Consider the following 20,740-nt stretch of genomic DNA (forward strand, 5'->3'; position numbering starts at 1 on the left):
TTATTCTTCAGTTATTTAGTTCATTCTACAGCTATTAAATATATTCCAGTTTAATTAAATGGTGCCAGATCTATATTTTAATACAGTTTATTACTTTTCATGCTTTTTTACTGGACTTCCTAAAATAAACATCTTGTTGGGATAAGTAATTCTCCATTCTTGGCAATTTACTTGTAAAAGTTTCGTCATCACGCGAGGAGAGACCGTCGATGGGCTGTTGATTGTGGTGTCCTTTGAGTGCTTTGTCTTTGTATACTTTTCAGTTAGCTAATTGGATGTAATTTCGGAAACTCAATGTTTCCATTAACATCTTGTTTCCTGAAAAACAGTTAAGAAGTGAAAAAATATATATATTTTTTTAAATCCTTCACCTTGCAATTTTCCTTTAAACAAAAGAATAACGAACTTGCATAGATTGGATCAGTGCCTAGGCCTAAGTACTCCTCAATCTGGCCTATTTAATGTGGTTCTAAGGAAACTCAAGATCAAACTAAGATCATTTGTGTTCCAGGGAGTGTGATTCTGACTGAGGGATATGGTTTGGGGACCAGGCCAGTAAGTAACATTAGAATTAGGAGAAAGCCATTCAGCCCTTCATGTTTGTTCTGTCATTCAATTACATAACATTAGATTTTTTTTCCTCAGTCAGCTATCCTTCACTAAGCCCAAATCTAAAAATCTGTGTATTTTCTACTTGACTATGTTCAGTGACTGGTCAGTTGTGCTTCTGGAGCAAAGGGTTGGGGGATGGGGTGGTTTAAATGCATTTCAGAGTTCCACTATTCAGTAATCTCTAGGCTAAAAAAAAATCTTTTCCATATGTATTCTGAATGCCTAACCCTGTTCTTGAAGGCTGTGACCCTGAGTTCTGGAAAACCCAGGCATCGGAACAGGCTCATCAGGCAATTGAGGTTATGCTCAACTACCCATAAACACACATCACACTTCAGTCTCTCTACATTTCCATCATATCCCCCCGCGTCTGATTCCGGGACTTCACAGTGGCCAAAGGAAGAAAATGCCACAGGAAATTTAAATGGATAAAAGGTGATCTACTCAAGTTGTGTTCCCAGTGTCAGATGGGAAATCCCTTAAAGTTGCACAGAAACAGACTTAAGATATGACTAGAAAAACTCCTCCTACAGGAGAAGCCTCTGTAGTCCACATGCACTGCCATGAATTGTAGAAGTATTGTGGCTGGAGCCCTCCCTACATTAGCATATTATTAATATTCAAAGTTTTAAAAAACAATCGACATAGTCTCAAAAATCCAATTTCTTGACAAATCTACTTTGTTCTGATATTTAAGAACTGCAATAAAGTGACATTGGGTGGGCAATGGTTAAAAGATCTATAGTGTTACTCATTATAAAATCAAGTTAAAAATAACTTTCAGTATGAAACCATTGCTAGCTTAAGTCACAGTTCCTCAAAAGGTTACCATAAATCCCTTGAATTGTTATTTATTTTGAATCTAGCAAAAACCATTTACCTTCACAGCAGATGTCTCAGAGGCATTAATGTTGTTCATTTTGTGGCCGAAAGAGCAATTTGTGAAAATGAGAAGGATAAAATTAGAACAGAATAATGAGAGTCAATACAGAATTGAAACTATATATTTCCATTTCAAAGTTAAAAGCAGATTTATTATCAAAGTATGCATACATTATACAACATTGAGATTCAGCTCCTTACAGGCAAACGCAAAAGAACCCACAAGGACACCATCAAACCAAAAAAAAACAAATCGTGCAAATAATAAAAGTAAGCAAATAGCATTCAGAACAAAATGAGTCCATAGACACAAAGCCTGGTGCAGCTGGAGCAGGCCCCAGCCTCAGCTCAGATCTATGCAGAGCTGAGTAAAATTAATGCTATGCTCTATTTGGGGATACTCCTAAAGGCTCTTGTCTTTGACCTTCTGAGTGTAAACTCAACCAATGATTTTCCATCGATGTCTTAATCCATTCACCCACCTCCCCTTTGCTTGTTGACATGCACAGGCTCCAGTCATCTGGTCACTGTCTTTGCTGACCTCTTCAATCTCTCACTTCACCAGTCAACCATCGCCATCTGGTTCAACCGAACATTTAATTTCATTCCCCATGAAAGGTGTCTTGTCTCAATGACCAGTAGCTCTAACATAGAGCAACAATGAAGTGCTTTGAAAGACTAGTAAAGGCCCTCACCAGCACTTGTCTTCCAGATAAAGTTCCTGACTGGTGGACCCCAGTCAGTTAGAATTGACCATAATACTTCATCCTCCCTGTCCTTCAACACTAGAACACCTCAGGGTTGTGAGCCCAGTTCTCAGCTCTACTCCCTCTATATCTGTGACTGTGAACGTCAGGTATAACACAGCTCAACCTTTAAGTTCACAGATGATGCCACTGTTATCAGATGCATCAACAATAATGATGAGATGGAGTCCAGAAAAGAAATTGAAAACGTTGTGCCTATGTGTCAGAACATTGTTCAAGATCAGTGATCAAGAAGGGTGATTATCACATCTCAGGCATCTGAGAAGACTGAGCGTGTCTGCAAGGGCTCTCTCAAATTTCTACACTCGTGCAACAGAAATAATTCTGAGGGGTTGCATTACAACCTGCTAAGGTAACTGCTCTGCTCTGTTTGCCATCTGAACCTGCAGAGAGTGGTAAGCACACATTTCAGTCCATCACAGGCTCGTCATTCAGATTCAGATTCAGTTTGTTGTCATTTAGAAACCACAAATGCAATGCAGTTAAAAAATGAGACAATGTTCCCCCAGAATGATATCACAAAAGCACACGACAAAACAGACTAGGCCAGAAAATCCGCATAATGTTTGGCAATCCCCAAAACAGAGTCTGGAGAGGCTGCTGCATATTAATATCACGCTACCGTCTCAGTGCGTTCCCCGGAAAGGAGCTCCAATCCCACCAGACAAAACAAGACCAAAAACTAAAGCTACAAGACCTGCACAAAACCATAGTTACAACATATAATTACAACAGTGCTAACAATTGCATAATTGATTAAAAAAAACAGACCATGGGCACAGTAAAAATAGTCCAAAGATGTTAAAAGATCATAAGTTCAAAAGAAATCACCAGACAGTTTCCACAAGTCCTCAGGGTCCCAATAGACTCGTCATCCCACGCCGGCGGCAGAAGGGAATACCCCCGCTATGAACTTCCACAGCGCGGCCTGACTCCGCCTCGCAGACACAGCACACAATGAAAGCTCCATCAAACCCAGCCTCACAGACACAGCACTCAGTGAAAGCGCTCCGACCACAGCGGACTCCGAGTCCTTTGAACCTCCAAGCCTCCGACCATCCCCTCCGGCACAGCTTCTCCAAGCACCATCCTCTGCTGAGCGTATTAAGACGCCCCCGCCAACAGCCAATGGCAATGCAACCCCAAGGACTAGGGGCCTGTTCTTCCCAGCAGAGACCCGGACCTCATAGCAGCAGCAGCAACGAAGAAGATCTTCCTGGAGATTTCCAGATGTCCCAGATGTTCCTCCATGCTCCCATGTCCGTTTTTCATCCGATTATGATTGCACACGGCACCCTGTTTCACAAGTAACAGATAATCAGCTCCGGAGTGGCCGTTGCAAGCTGCATCACGCCACCATCTTGGATATGAGGATATCATTTCCTTTCATTCAGTCCATCCGGTAGGCTGGTGTATTGATAAGGGATGCTTGCCATCTTGGCCATTCCCTTTTATTTTGTCTGCCTTCTGGAAAAACATGAAGGATCTTCAACTCCTGGAAGTCCAAACCTAAGGAAGCTTCTTACTTAAACATTCTGTTTTTACACAAATTCAGACTGCACCACATTCTGCTATTTTGTTCTCTTTGTAATTATTTTTGTATTTATCATTACCATGCATACAGGGCCTGAGCTCACTGGAGTTTAGAAGAATGGTGGGGGGGGGGGGTGTCTCATTGAAACCAATCAAATATTGAAAGGCCTTGACAGCAGGAAAGGATGTCTCCTATAGTGCACGACCAGAAGAGCCTTAGAATAAAAGGACATCAATTTAAAACAGAGATTAAGAGGATTTTTTTTTAGACAGGGGGTGGTGAATCTGTAGAATTCATTGCCACAGATACCTGTGGAGGCTAGGTCATTGAGTATATTTAAAGTGGTTAATAGGTTCTTGATTAGTCAGGGTGTTAAAATGGGGTTGAGAGGGATAATAGATCAGTCATTATTGATGGGACAGTGGTGCAGGCTCAATGGGCCAAATGGCTTAATTCTGCTATGTCTTATGGTCTAAAGGTCTTACTATTTAAGCTGTAAGCTTCATGCGAACAAGAAGTTCACTTATATGCATAACAATAAACTTATTAATTCCTACTAATGGGAGAAAGATGCAGGCCATCTCCCCTATTCATGCCACCCATAATTTTATATTCCTCAATTACATCACCTCTCAGCTTCTTTCACTTCAGGGGAAAAAAAGATACAGCCTACCCAAACTCTCCTTATAACTCAAGTCCGCCATTCCCGGCAAATTCCCTGTGAATCCTTTTTATGCCCTCTCTAGCTTAATCACATCCTTCCTATAGTGTAGCAATTAGAACTGCACACAACATTCCAAGTAGAGCCTAACCACCGTTCTGTATGACTATAACTTGATATTAAACCTTGTACTTAATGCCTTTGCAATTAAGGCACACATGCTACGTGCCTTCCTCACCACTGGAAATCTGTTATGAAATGATATAAAGAAAAGGTTACAGTTTTTAAGGGATCATTCACTGGTATAATTCCAAAGCCAAAATTCTGAGTTTTCATTTTCCTTGTCAGATGCTTGAAGACCTCTCTCATGAGCTACTGTTCATTTGCTCTTGTACTGGAATATTCATGATTCATTTGGGTCTTGGCTGACACCCTGCCTCCATCAGTTTTGTGGGAACAAACCAGAATCCACTGCTGTTCTGTTCACTAATAGCCAAACAAGATGACTTCAGAGGCAAAATACTGTGTGAACACGGTGGATCTGAAACATGAACAGAAAATGCTGGAAATTCTCAGCAGTTCAAGCACTTTCTGTGGATAAAGAGAGAGAGAGAGAATTATAATTTCAGATTCATGAAGGAAGTTTATCAGCCTGAATCTGATTTTCAGACTCCATAGAGCAGAAAGTGCTGACAAAATTAATGATGATGCCTTAACCTAAAGATGAGCCCTGAAGTGCAAAATTCTTACTTTCCTTTATTATGGCCATTGAGAAATCATTTTGACTGGTTGGATTCAGGTTATTGCATTCCAAGGGATTCCTTATCTGAGAAATCTGCATATTTTTATTATTTGGATACGTATAATTTCTTATGAAAACCTCCAATGAGCTGAATGCAAATGATAATATCACAACACAATATTGCGACTTACAGTATCTTCATTTTAAGAAAATTTTAAACAAATTAAATATTGACATTAGTTGTGAAAACTGCTTAAAGTGAGCATCAACAGCAAACAGAGCTACGATTTTTAAAATTTTTCATTCAGCCAAAATTAAACAATTATAGATATAAAAATAATAAAGATTGAAACAGGAAAGAAAATGTTTACTTTGAGGATGTAATTTATCTCTGTTACCTTAATCACTATTATGTCAATTCTTTGCCCTCCTAAAATGCCATTCCCAGTTGAAAACACCCTTTTGTGTGGAATAAATAAATACAAGATTGTTGAATACTTTAATTAAAAAAGGGAAATGCAAGAGAGTTGACATTTCTGTTTGCGTGCAAATTAAGTCAGGCACCAAGAACTGCAACTTCCTATGTCCCTTCTCGGTACTTATTCACAAGCTGCACATGCCAATAGTCAGTTCCCCAATTACAAGGCCAGTGATTTCTTGTTAACAACTGTTTTTGCTTGACTTTGTGTTTGTATTCCGCTCCCGCTTCATCAGTGATATTAAATCATATTACAGTATCAAAGGTCCTCAGTATTTTTAACTCGATCAAGCTCGTCTCCGCTTGTTGATATTTGCTGTGGGTGCTTACAATGATGGGAATACCAAAACTACTGGAAAACAAAGTTAGTTTATATCTTGAGAAGCAAAAATAACTACAGATGCTGGAAATTCCCCACTCACCCTAATCTAATCCTCTTCAGAACTTGCAGCAAACCCACTAAGAACCAACCCTGATGTTATCAAACCTGGCAACAAGGGTGATGCCTCTTTCATCTGATTAGTTGACCTCTTTTCTTGGAAACTCTGGGTCAGCTCACCGATGTACCATCATACCTTTTTTGGATCATGATCTCACCAGCAAGCTTCTGTCCATTTTCTCCGACATGATAACAACCTCAGTTCCTCAGGAGATCTTGTCTCTACAGCTTCTAAACGTGTGCTCCAGCAATGCACTACTCTCCTCTCTCCTTTGCCTAAAGTTCACTTGACAAGCTCTCCATGTAGGCCTATTGACTCAGCCTGCTCTTGACCAACTGACCTCACTATAATCTTTCTCCCTTTGTCCATTCTTTTCTCCCTTACTTTCTCCCTTACATCACTGAAACTTCAGATGTCCTCTGCCACTTTGACCAATTTCCAATTTTCAGATCTTAACCAGTTCATCTTCACCATGAACGTCCAATCACTCTGCACCTCCATCTGACATCAAGATGGACCCATGTCCTTTTCCTTCTTCCTTTAACAATGGCTCAACCATCTTCACCAACACACCCATTCACCTACCATAAAGAGTCCTCACATTAAACAACTTCTACCACTCCACTCACTTTCTCCACATCACAGGTAGAGGTATGGCCACTTGCATAGGGTCTAGCTACACCTATTTTCTTGTGGAACAGCCTTTGTTTCAGTCCTGCTCAAGCCCACTCCCTCAGTGCTTTTTCTGGTACACCAACAAATGTACTGGTGCTGCTTCTTGCACTCATGCATAACTCAAAAATTACAGCCAATTTCTACCTTGCTCTCACCTCCACATTGTTTCTGTCTGACTCCTTCTGCACTTTCTAACCACCAATATCCACTACAAGCCCACACCTCCCATGGCGACCTTGATTTTCCTTCTTTCTTAATTGTGGCTTCCTCTCTACCCTAGTGGACAGAGCCTTGACTGCATATCAATCATTTTCTATGACTCCGCTCTCCCCCCTTCTCCTTCTAGACAAAATGAGAAGAGATCTTACTTTCCACCCCACCAGCCTCTACTTATATATCACCATCATATCAACAGATCATCCTTCATTATTTCTGACTCATAGTCCCCCCCCCCCTTTCATTAATTCAAATGGATCAACTCCATCATGTCTCCTTTGCCTTTTCTTCCATCCCCACTTATTACTAAGGGCGACATGGTAGAGTAGCATGGTGACACTTGCGGGCTGCCTCCAGCACAATCCCTGGACTGTGCTGGTCATTGACGAAAACAATGCATTTCATGGTGTGTTTCAGCGTACGTGTGGCAAATTAAGTTGACCTTTCTTTCTGTCTCCCCTGCGGGCACCACTTTTGTGTGCCATTACAAAAGGTGCAACACCTGTCCTTTAATCGCTTCCTTTGAGGTCTCTTCTACTTTGGAGAAACCAAATGCTAACTGAGTGATCACTCCATGATTGGGTGACCTGCAGTCAGTAACAATGACCCTAGGCTTCCAGTTGTCTCCCATTTTAATTCACCTGCATTCTGATCTCCTGCTCTTTTACGGTGAAACTCAATGTAAATTTAAGGAACAATACCTCATCTTCTGGCTGTGACCTTCTGCACTTAAAAATACATTTTCTACCTTTAGATTACATGTTTTCTCATCCTGTCTAGGATCAAAACCATTTTTGCTTGTCATCCCGTTTTTCCTCTCTTGTACAGTCTGTTCTGCTAAACCTGTAGCAGAATGCCAAACTCACTTCCACCACAAACCACAGAAACATACCTTCTTCCATCCGCTACATTAAATCACTCAGCAGAAAAATCCCCTTGATCTCACCCACATCTTGCTGTCAGTTGATTATTTCTCTTTTTCTCAGGTCCCTCATCTGTAATATTCTTTTCTTTTCCCATAAACACAAGAAATTCTGCAGCTGCTGGAAATCCAGAGCAGCACACACAAAATGCTAGAAGAACTCAGCAGGTCAGGTAGCATCTATGGAGAGGAATAAACAGTCAAAATTAAGGCCAGGACCCTTAATATTTTTCGACAGATGCTGCTTGCCTCCCTTGATTTTTCCAGCATTTTTCATTATCATTTTTTAAAATCCTACTTGTACCAGTCTAAACAGCTTAATGTGTTGATAACATTAACCCATTTCAACTGTTCTGTCCCATTCTGAGATATCAGACCATGGCCTCCACTGATGTGTTGAGGCTAAGCTCAGGCTGGAAGAGCAGCACCTCGTATTCCAAATGAGTAGCCTCCAACCTGATGGCTTAAACATCACTAAGTAAAGACAGTGTGCATTCAGGTTGTCAGGAAGGGCAAAGCAGGTGATGGGACTTAGTTGCAGCCAACCGGCTGAGTATCAAATTGTTAGGGATGCAGAATCAAAAAGGATAGCAAATACTGCACTCAACGTGTTGTATCTAAATGTGTGTAATATAAGAAATAAGGTGGATGATCTTGTTGCACTATTATAGGTTGCCAGGTATGCTGTTGTGGACATCACTGAATCGTGGCTGAAGGATGGTTGTAGTTGAGAACTGAATGTCCAAGGTTACACGTTATATCAGAGGGATAGGAAGATAGGCAGAGTGGGTGGGTTGGCTCTACTGGTAAAGAATGGCATCAAATCGGTAGAAAGATGTGACATAAGATCGGAAGACGTTGAATCCTTGTGGGTTGAGTTAAGAAAATGCAAGGGTAAAAGGATGCTGATGGCAATTATATAGAGGCCTCCCAACAGTGGCTGGGAGGTGGACCACAGATTACGCCAGGAAATAGAAAAGGCGTGTCAAAAGGGCAATGTTATGGTAGTCATGGGAGATTTTAACGTGTAAGCTAATTGGGAAAATCAGGTTGGTGATGGATCTCATGAGAGTGTCTTTGTTGAAAGCCCATGAGATAGCTTTGAGAGCAGTTTGTTGTTGAGCTTACTAGGGGATCAGCTACCTACTGGATTGGGTGTTACGTAATGAACTGGAGGTGATTAGGGAGCTTAAGGTAAAAGAACCCTTAGGAACTAGTGATCACATCATAATTGAGTTCAACCTGAAATTTGATAGGAAGAAAGTAAAGTCTGACGTAGCAATATTTCAGTGGAGTAAGGGAAATTACAGTGGTATGAGAGAGGAGTTGGCCAAAATAAATTGGAAGGAACTGCTGGCAGGGATGTCAGCAGAGCAGCAATGGTGTGTGTTTCTGGGAAAAATGAGGAAGGTGCAGGACATATGTATTCCAAAACTGAAGATATACTCAAATGGTAAAATGGTACAACCATTGCTGACAAGGGAAGTCAAAGCAATTGTAAAAGCAAAAGAAAGGGCATACAACAAAGCAAAAATTAGTGGGAAGGTAGAGGATTGGGAAATTTTTTAAAACCTACAGAGAGCAACTAAAAAAATCATTAGAAGGGAAAAGATGAAATATGAAAGTAAGCTAGCAAATAATAAAAGTGGATAGTAAAGTTTTTTCAAGTATGTTAAAAATAAAAGAGAAATGAGAGTGGATATAGGATTGCTAGAAAATGAGGCAGGAGAAAAAATAATGGGGGACAAGGAGACGGCTGATGAACCAAATGGGTATTTTGATTCAGTCTTCACTGTGGAAGACACTAGCAGTGTGCCTGATGTTGTAGTGTGTGAAGGAAGGGAAGTGGGTGTAGTTACTATTACAAGAGAGAAGGTGCTCAAAAAGCTGAAAGACCTAAAGGTACATAAGTCACCTGAACCAGATGAACTGCACCCTAAGGTTCTGAAAGGGGTAGCATTAGAGACTGTGGTGGCATTAGAAATAATCTTTCAAAAATCATGGTGCTAGAGGACTGGAAATTGCAAATGTCATTCCGCTCTTTAAGAAAGAACACTCCCTGCTTGTACATAGTTTTTTTTTTCCTTTTGTTTGTTTTTTTCTCTCCATTCTTTTCTATAATTGTATACCTCAGATAAATACTATGTGGAGATTTGTGACATATATGATTATATGATATATATGTACAATGTCTGAAATACATCTTATGGAAATGTTTGTTTGATGATGAACTTCAATAAAAAAATAAATTACAAAAAAAAAGGAGGAAGGCAGCAGAAAGGAAATTATAGACCAGTTAGCCTGACCTCAGTGTTTGAAAAGATGTTGGAGTCAATTGTTAAGGATGAGGTGATGGAGTACTTGGTAGCACAAGATAGTACAAAGTCAGTATAGTTTCCTTAAGGGAAAATCCTGCCTGACGAACCTGTTGGAATTCTTTGGAGACATTACAAGTAATATAGTTAAAGGGGATGCAGTGGATGTTGTATATTTGGACTTTCAGAAGGCCTTTGACAAGGTTGCACACATGAGGCTACTTAACAAGTTAAGAGCTCATGGTATTACAAGAAAGTTACTAACATGGTTAGAGCATTAGCTGATTGGTAGGAGGCAGTGAGTGGGAATAAAAAGACCCTTTTCTGGTTGGCTGCAAGTGACTAGTAGTGTTCCACGGGGGTCAGTGTTGGGACCACTTCTTTTTATGCTGTATATAAATTATTTAGATGATGGAATAGATGGCTTTGTTGTCAGGTTTGCAGACAATATGAAGATTTGCGAAGGGGCAGGTAGTGTTGAGGAAATAGGGTGGATGCAGAAGGATTTAGACAGATTAGGAGAAAGGGCAAGAAAGTTGCAAATGAAATACAATGTTGGAAAATGCATGGTCATGGACTTTGGTAGTAGAAATAGATGTGCGGACTATTTCCTAAATGGGGAGAAAATCCAGGAATCTGAGATGAAAAAGGACTTGGAAGTCCTTGTGCAGAATACTTCAAAGGTTAACTTGCAGGTTGGGTTGGTGGTGAGGAAGGCATATGTCATGTCAGCATTCATTTCAAGAGGTCTAGAATATAAGAGCAAGGATGTGATGCTGAGGCTTTAAAAGGCACTGGTGAGGCCTCATCTTGAGTATTGTGAACAGTTTTGGGCCCCTCATCTAAGAAAAGATGTGCTGGCTTTGCAGAGAGTCCAGAGGAGGTTCACAAGGATGATCCCAGGAATGAAAGGGTTATCACATGAGGAATGTTTGATGGCTCTGAGTCTGTACTCGCTGGAACTCAGAAGGATGAGGGGGGAACTTATTGAAACCTTTGGAATGTTGAAAGGCCTAGGTAGAGTAGATGTGGAATGGATGGTTCCCATGGTGGGAGAGTCTAGGACAAGAGGGCACAGCCTTGGGATAGAGGGGCACCCTTTCTAAACAGAGATGTGGAGAAATTTCTTTAGCTAAAGGGTGGTAAATTTGTGGAATTTGTTGCCACGTGCAGCTATGGAGGCCAGGTCACTGGGTGTATTTAAGGCAGAGATTGATAGGTTCTTGATTGGTCATGGTGTCAAAGATTATGGGTAAAAGGCTGGAAACTGGGGTTGAGGAGGGGGGGAAAGGATCGGCCATGATTGAATGTCAGAGCAGACTCGATAGGCCAGATGGCCTAATTCTGCTCCAATGTCTTATAGTCTTATGATCTTCCCCAACTTCCAGTAATTTCTTCCCCCACCCCAACTTCTTTCTTTTAATATTTCCCATTCTATTTACCCTCTCACTTCTTCTCTTCTCACCTGTCTACCACCTCCCCCTAGTTCCTTTCCTCCTTTCCTCTCTTCCGTGGTCCACTGTGCTCTCCTATTGGATTCTATCCTTTTCAGCCCATTATCTCTTCCACTATCCCCTCCCAGCTTCTTACTTCATCTTCCTACCCGAGGAAGCACCTTCCCCCTCACTTACCACTTGCCGGTTTGTACTCCTTCCCCTCCACACTTTCCTATTCTGGCTTCTGTTCTATCCGTTCCAGTCCTGCTGAAGGGTCTCAACCCAAAAATTTGACTGTTTATTCCCCTCCAGCGATGCTGAATTGTTCCAACTTTTTACGTGTGTGTTGTTCAAGACTTCTAGCATCTGCAGAAACTCTTGTGTTTATCTCAACTATCCATTTTGTTCCTCACCATTCTTACTGAAAACCTACCTGCATTTCTTTCTTACTCCATTCTGATGAGGAATCATAAGCCTAAAACATTAACCATTTCCCTGTCTAAATTTGCTGCCTCATTTGCTGACTTCGTCCTCCATTTTCTACAATTTGTATTTTTGGTTTTATTTGTTCTGATGATTAAGAATAACAAAGTTTGAGAACCAAGTGTTCCTCTTTTTTAACCTTTCATGACCTGTCACAAATGGAGTAGGGTAAAAGCAAAGTCCTTCCTAATACAAATATGTAAAGCTGTTGGGCATCAAGCAGAAAGAAGAAAATCGAGCATGAGGAGATGGCTTCCACTTGAAACTGGAACTCCCCGCCACCTCCCCCACAATGATTGTGCATGGTCATGTAATTAGGGCTTCCAAGAGTGATGCAATGCATTTTGTTAGCTAAGGGTATTTTTCCATGCATAGCTAAATGGAATCGAGTTATAAATCAATCTGAATGAGTAAATTAGAGACAGAATAGTTAAAAAAATATTGTTAAAAATGAAAATGACATCAATAGTAACATCCTAACTGGTTGGCTGGTAAATGTACTCCCAAGATAGGTATCAGCTTTAATTACCACTTTCTGCATTCACCTGTAACATTGTCAACCCTATTGATAGATTGATTAATTGCTCTATCCAGTATTTGGCACAATCCATTTTGAAGAGATTGATGATATAGGATAGGGAAGAGGATGAATTTCTTTATACAGAGAGGTGTTCTCCAGGAGCTGTGGATAATGAGACTTTTAGTATATGTAAGGGTGAGGTAGATAGATCCATAAATACAAAACAATCAAGGCTTCTGGGAATCAGAGTGGGAAACGGTGATCGTAATGAGTGAGAGAGTAGGTTCCAAAGATTTTGTGACTTGTTGCCACTCTTATCAAAATACTTTTCATGTCATATCACAGGTATTTACAACTGGTTTTGATATTAAAAGGTCTTGAGCTGAGTTGTGTGATAGCCAGGCAAGGAGTCTACAAGCAATTTCCTTTATACCCTCTGTCCAGGTACATTCCTGGAGAATAGTCACCCAGCTGGATATTTATTGCCTCTCAAAGCAGGGAACCAGACCTCCAGAAAAGGGGAGATTAACATCCAGAAGGAAAACAAGGAGGCACAGTCAGGCACCAGGAAATCTGCAGATGCTGGAAGTTCAAACAACACACACAAAATGCTGGTGGGACACAGCAGGCCGCGCAGCATCTATAGGGAGAAGTGCTGTCAACGTTTCGGGCCAAGACCCTTCATCAGGACTAACTGAAAGGAAAGATACTAAGAGATTTGAAAGTAGGAGGGGGAGGGGGAAATGCAAAATGATAGGAGAAGACCAGAGGGGGTGGGATGAAGCTAAGAGCTGGAAAGGTGATTGGCAAAAGTGATACAGAGCTGGAGAAGGGAAAGGATCATGGGACACAGTCACAGTCAGATATATTTCTGATGTTAAATGTCGTAATTAAACAGTGAGGCATGTAACTAAATCAATTAGAGCATATGCTTCTCTTCAGACTTTTCTCATACTGAATGGCACTGTGTCACAGAGAACCCTCTCCCTCATCCACTCACCTTCGCCTCCACCTGGTCTCACCAATCACCTGCCAGTTGGAACTTCTCCCTCTACCCCCCCCCCCCCCCCACACACCATGCGCATCATCATCAACTTCTTCTGGCTTCAGCCCCTTTCCATTCCTGTCCTGATGAAGGGTCTTGGCCCAAATCATCGATTGTTTATTCCTCTCCATGGACACTGCCTGTCTTGCTGAGTTCCTCCAGCATTTATGTATGTGTCTGCTCACTGCATGCTATCTATATGAGTGAACGAGTTGCAGTGATCTCCAGAGGTAAGTTTAAAAGAACCCACAATACATTACGTGCACATGCATGATAGCTGTGCGTTCACATCCCTTCATGGCCTCAGGTTCTTCTTTCCCTGGTATCTTTGTGGCTTTGACTTTACAAAAAGACTGCATCCTCCTCTTCCTTTGTAACACCAATGGTAGCTGTGCCTTTAGCTTACTGGGCCCCAAATTCTGAGAATCCTTCCCTGTTCAGGAAATTTAACCCCATCTCCAAAATACCTTCCTGTTTGTCTGATTATATTTCAGTAAATTTTGGCAGGTTTGACTACACTAAGGTTTCTATGCAAAGAGCTCACAGTTCTTGTGGATGCAAGTTCAGTTCCATTTTAGCTGTCATTCAGGAAATTCAGGTGCCAAACTTTGGTAAAAATTCTTCATAGAAATCTACAAAAATTACAGAGAGTAAAAATAACTGTTGAGTTACAAACACTTCCCTTACTGGTTTCCTTAGCATATGTTCCTAATCATTGATACATCACAAGTACAGTAATCAACAGATGCTACCACTCTATTCAAACAGAGGCACTAACACCAGTGTAATGGAGGAGGCTAACATGTACAGCATCTCAACCATCTTCGACAGATAGGTCATGACATCCAGGTGCCTACCTCATGTCTCTCCCAACAGTTTCTTTACTCCCAGTTGAAGAAAGTTCAACGAGCGTCTGGTCGGCAAAGGAAATGCTTCAAAGGTAACATCAACATCAGCCTGAAAAAATTGAACAATACTTCTGAAAATTGGGAAGACCTTGCACTCAATGGATGCACTTGGAAGAAACGTGTTCGGGTTGGTGGGGGGGGGGGGGGCGGTGGTGGTAGAAGCTGTGCAACATGAGATTGGAGAAGTATAGATAAATGAAAAAGTGTGAATAATGATAAAGAAAAAACAAAAGATAAAAAAGAGAAAGTAAGAGTGAAGAAAATTGAAGTGCAATAGAGTAAAAGACTACAAGATTTTAAAAGCACGATGAGTGTAAGGGCACTTTATTTGAATGCCCGTAGTATTCAAAACAAGGTCAGTGAACTTGTGGATCAAATCAGTACAAAGTGGTATGATTTAGTGGCCATCACAGAGATGTGGTTGCAGGGTGGAGAGGATTGGGAATTAAATATCCAAGGATATCAGGTAATATGGAAAGATAGGCAGGAAGGTAGGAAATATGCCACATCTTAGCACTTATTGGCCTATCTAAATTCTATTTGCTGTAAAGTGCACCATGCAAGTATGCAAGCTTATTTATTTATTGAGATACAGCGCAGAATAGGCTGTGAGCTGCACCGCCCGGCATTCCCCCGATTTAATCCTAGCCCAATCACGGGACAATTTGCAATACCCAATTAACCTACCAACTGGTACATCATTAGACTGCAGGAGGAAACCGAACACGTACAAACAAGTTGGATGAACTCAGCAGGTTGGGCAGCATCCGTCAAAAGGAGCAGTCAACGGATGCTGCCCAACCTGCTGAGTTCATCCAGCTTGTTTGTATGTGTTGATTTGACCACAGCATCTGCAGTGTACTTTGTGTTTAGGAGGAAACTGGAGCACCTGGAGGTAACCCACATGGTCACAGGGGGATCGTAAAGACTCCTTACAGGCAGCAGTGGGTATCGAACCCGGGTCACTGGTACTGTAAAGCGTTGTGCTAACCACTATGGTACCATGACACCCCAAATGCCCTTGGAAGGGCAAAGTTAAGATAAAATTAAATATCCAAGGATATCAGGTAATACGAAAGGATAGGCAGGAAGGTAAGGTGGGATAGCACTCTTAATTAAAGATGAGATCAGGGCGATAGTGAGAGATGATATTAGATCTAAGGAGCAGAATGTTGAATCCATCTGGGTGGAGATTAGGAAGAGTAAAGGGAAAAAAATCACTGGCGGGACTTGCCTATCAGCCACTGAATAATAACATTACAGGGGCACAGGCAATAAACAGAGAAATATCTGAGGCATTTAAGAATGGAACAACAGTTACCATGGGGGATTTTCACTTGCACATAGATTGGGTGAATCAAGTTGGTTGAGGCAGTCTTGAGGAGGACTTCATAGAATGCATTTGTGATGGCTTTGTTGAACAGCATGTTACTGAACCTACAAGGGAACGTGTTTCCACTGGTAGGGTGAGACTAAACTAGGCGACATAAGCTCAAGATTTGGGGGAGTAAATTTGGGATGGGGATGGGGAGGAACTGCTTTTCCCAAAGAGTGGTGAATCTGTGGAATTCTCTGCCCAATGAAACAATGGAGGCTACCTCAGTAAATATATTTAAGACAAGGTTGGATAGATTTTTGCACAGTAGGGGAATTAAGGGTTATGGGGAAAGGGTGGAGATGAGTCCATGACCAGATCAGCCATGACCTTATTGAATGGCAGAGCAAGCTCAATGGGACAAATGGCCGACTCCTACTCCTATTTTGTTATCTTTTTATATTCATATGAATGGTCTCCACTGTGCTGCATAGAACAAGTGGCCGCTATGAATGAAGAGACTGAACAACCAAAAGACCTAACTACTAATCACAGCTACAACTTACCCTTGCCCACATTGCACCAGAGTATGTAGATCTCTGATTGACCTCTACAGCCACCTGAGGACCCACCAATAGACAACCCTTGAGGAGAACATTATACTCAACTTGAGTGACAACACTAACCATACAAGCAGAATCTGAAATAAAATTTAGAATATTAGTCTATTGGTATTCGAGTGATGTTGCTGTAAAGGCACAATTTGCCATAAAATATGGTTGTTAAAAACATTTGTTTCCTCATCCTATTGCACTGTGGAGATATGATGAAACACAGCCTCAACATTAACAGGCAAGACGATAGGAGAGGTGTGGAGTTAAATGCATAAAATCTAGGAAATATGTCTCATCTTAGCACTTATTGGCCTAAATTCTACTTTGCTGTAAAGTGCACCATGCAAGTATGCAAGCTTATTTATTTATTGAGATACAGCGCAGAATAGGCTGTGAGCTGCACCGCCCAGCATTCCCCCGATTTAATCCTAGCCCAATCACGGGACAATTTGCAATACCCAATTAACCTACCAACTGGTACATCGTTAGACTGTAGGAGGAAACTGAACACGTACAAACAAGCTGGATGAACTCAGCAGGTCGGGCAGCATCCGTCAAAAGGAGCAGTCAACGGATGCTGCCCAACCTGCTGAGTTCATCCAGCTTGTTTGTATGTGTTGATTTGACCACAGCATCTGCAGTGTACTTTGTGTTTAGGAGGAAACTGAAGCACCTGGAGGAAACTCACACAGCCGCAGGGGGATCGTAAAGACTCCTTACAGGCAGCAGTGGGTATTGAACCTGGGTCACTGGTACTGTAAAGAGTTGTGCTAACCACTATGGTACCATGACACCCCAAATGCCCTTGGAAGGGCAAAGTTAAGCTCCCGCAGTGCAACCAGAAGGCATTCTTCCTGCAATCTTTGATTAAAGTGTTCATTCACCCTTCTGTCAATATTGGCTTCTCCTGTGATTACAGCCCAGTCCCTACTTGGCACCCTTCTAGGCTACGTCTGTAAGAATGTTTAACTGAACTGCCAGGAAACACTTCAAAGTCCACATAAATGATTTTTCTATTCCCCCATCACCCTATCAACTTAACTGTTCTGATGACCAGTGCCCAGACCTGAAATGTTAACTGTTTTTCTATGCACAGATACTGCCGAGTGTTTCCAGCATTTTGGTTTTTTTTAACTGACAAATGATTAATTTGATAGTCTGTTCATCTTGAATTATAGAGTACTAAAAATAATAATGAGGCCCTCCCGGAATTTACATGTGTTCATCTAGGGTTACCCTTCTCTGTTTTCTAAGAATTTAACTCCCTCCTCCAGCTACTTCTCATTGCTTATAGAGAAGTTACAGCTTAATGTCAATGTACTTCCTCACCTGCCCATGTTACTTGGCTACGAACAGGAAGGAACCTTCTCCACAAATATCATGACAAACAAATTCAACTCTATATTTCACCCCTTCTCACCACCCTTTTTATGTTGGCTCTTAGCTGAGTTGCAATTCATTGAGCAGAGAGCAGAGCCTCCAGTACATTGTACTCAGTATCCAATCTTTTTCACATTGACTGCTGACAAGCTGTTCAACTGAAGGCAAAATTTATCCCAACTCAACACTTCCAAGACCTAGATGGTACATAGAATTATTTTTACCACGGAATTACAGGACAGCCAGCATATCCTGATAGAGGTAAAACCCCTTTAAACTCTTGAAGTTGGGTCTTTGATCTCAGTCATAGCTTTATTTGTCATAAGTACATTGAAACATATAGTGAAATGCATCACTTTACATCAGATTAAATCAGTGAGGTTTGTGCTGGGCATTCCGCAAGTGTCTCCATGCTTTCTGTGCCAACAAAGCATGGCAACCACTCACTAACTCTAACCTTACATCTTTACAATGTTGGAGGAAACTGGAGCACCCAAAGGAAATCCACATGGTCACAGAAAGAATGTACAAGTTCCTTACGCACAGCAGCAGGAATCAAACCCTTACAGTTGGCTGGTGCTGTACAGCTTTGCACTAACTGCTACACTAATGTGTCACTCCAACGTTAGCAACAAGGTGCAGCTTAGTCGTTCAGAGTCAGATTCCTTGCCTGCCAAGAAGAAAGGTTTGGTGGATAACAGCAGCAGCTATTTGATATGGATCCTGGGATGCAGTGAAAATTGAACAGGGCAAGACCATAAATGCAGGAGGCACACTCCTTTATGAAGTAGCAAGTTCCAGAAAAAAAATATTGCTTGCCTTCAGGTCAAATTTAGAATAACGGGCTGATAGGAACAAGTGTGATGTTGTATTGCACAGTGCCAGCCAATTTCAGCAAACTATCTTCAGGCAGGCATTATAAACACAAGAGATTCTGCAGATGCTAGAAATCCAGATGCCAAAACTCATGAAGTGCTGATGAAGGGTCTTGGCATGAAAAGCCGACTCTTTATTCCTCTCCATAAATTCTGCCTGAGCTGCTGTATCCCTCCAATACTTTTTTTTTGTGTGTTATATCAGACCGGTATTAACTTCAAAAGCATGTTCAAGGGGCCTCCAATTGCACAAACAGGCCCAAATCCGAAGAATAACATGGCAGCAGATCTACTCTATTTTGGATGGCACAGGGTTACCCTTCAGATCACCTGATCAAAATAGCATCAAGTAAGTACTTATATCAGAAATACTGAGCAGTTTAAGCAAATGACTCTAATTCAGTGAAAATAATGCTGATCGTATCATATTCTCAGAATTTAAAAATTTGAGTTTATATTTAGTTTCTTACAGACTACTTTCCTTCTTATTCTTCCAATGGCTACTATCCAAACCAAGCAACACCCACAAAATGCTGGAGGAACTCAGAAGGCCAGGCGGCATCTATGGAAAAGAGTAAACAGTTGGCGTTTTGGGCTGAGACCCGTCATGAGTCCTGAAGGAGGGTCTTGGCCCGAAACGTTGACTGTTTACTCTTTTCCATAGATGCTACCAAGCCTTCAGAGTTCCTCCAGCATTTTGTGTGTGTTGCTTTGGATTTCCAGCATCTGTAGATTTTCTCATATTTGTGATACAACCCACACTATCTCTGCAAAATCCTCCAAGTTCATTGGAAGTTTAAATGAACTAACCTCAGTGTCCAGTCCAAGGCTAATATTCCTGGCCTTGAAGCACTATGACGTTGAGAAGGCTATATTGCTTATATTTCTGACCCCAAACTCCACAAATTCATATTCTGTCCAAATCTCTGCCACAGGCAACGAATACCACACAGAAAGACCAAAACATTCTAGGTTGTGCTTGAAGCTTCAGTGAAGGACTGTAACGTCCCCACTTTCTCATTCGTGTCTTTGGCCCAAGGTGGAGATAGTATTGAAAACTCGACTCCATGCATTGGGAGGACACGGCAGCCCTCTGTAAGTGTCATAAGGAGCACATCACCTCACAAACTATCCACTCACCTGTCTTTGTCAAGCACCTACTGTCTCATCAGCAGAAGAGATGGCATTTCCAAGAGCAGCATCATCAACTAGCTCATAACATGCAAAATCATGGTGGAAGCAAGTCATTCTCATTATCAAGGAGCTGCTTCAGGAGAGAAGAAGAATCAATCAGATCTCTGTACTATTAACTAATTGTATGAAATGTAGAACAATATCTATTCTAATAGAAGAAAATGTCCAAAGTATCTTCAGAATATTTTGATGAATCCATCTTACAGAGTACTAAGTGAAAACTGGTCTTTCTACACCACTAATAACCCTCATTTAAAAGGCAGGAAAGTGCAATTGAAAATCAGGGCACAGGGCAATAAATTATCTGTGCTTCTTTCTTTATACCTCAGTGTAGCACCCTGACTCAGAAAATCGGGAGTCCAGGTCCCATCCCAGAGAGTGGAGCACAAAACTGAGACTAATGCACCAGCAGAGTAATATTGAAGATGATACTTTAAATTGAAAGTGAAATGAAAATATCATATTGCACTATTTTTTAATACTCATTCAACTTCACAAAAATAAATTAACTGTTTATGCTATCTACTTGGCACAAATTTGCTGAGGGATTGAATGAATGCAGATTCTTTCAATATCCACCTGAAAAATTCAAAAGTTTCCTGATCCAGCAGTAATTTTACTTTTACATTTTTAGAGATACTGTACAGTTGCAGGCCCTTCTGGCCCAATGAATCTGTGTTGCCCAATTATACCTATGTGACCAAATAACCTACTAAAGTTCAAAGT

General features: G+C 41.2%; 1 long non-coding RNA gene across 1 annotated transcript; it reads right to left on the minus strand.

The window, feature by feature from the left end:
• Nucleotides 1-1,667: 1,667 nt before the first annotated feature.
• On the minus strand, nucleotides 1,668-20,069 carry LOC132393456 (uncharacterized). Its single transcript, XR_009511870.1, has 3 exons — nucleotides 19,961-20,069; nucleotides 14,586-14,685; nucleotides 1,668-5,047 (listed from the first exon to the last, which is right to left on the minus strand). It is a non-coding gene; the product is annotated as an uncharacterized LOC132393456 (long non-coding RNA).
• Between the last annotated feature and the right edge of the window lie 671 nt (nucleotides 20,070-20,740).

The sequence above is a fragment of the Hypanus sabinus genome, chromosome 4, assembly GCF_030144855.1.
Source record: "Hypanus sabinus isolate sHypSab1 chromosome 4, sHypSab1.hap1, whole genome shotgun sequence".
Lineage (NCBI taxonomy): Eukaryota > Metazoa > Chordata > Chondrichthyes > Myliobatiformes > Dasyatidae > Hypanus > Hypanus sabinus.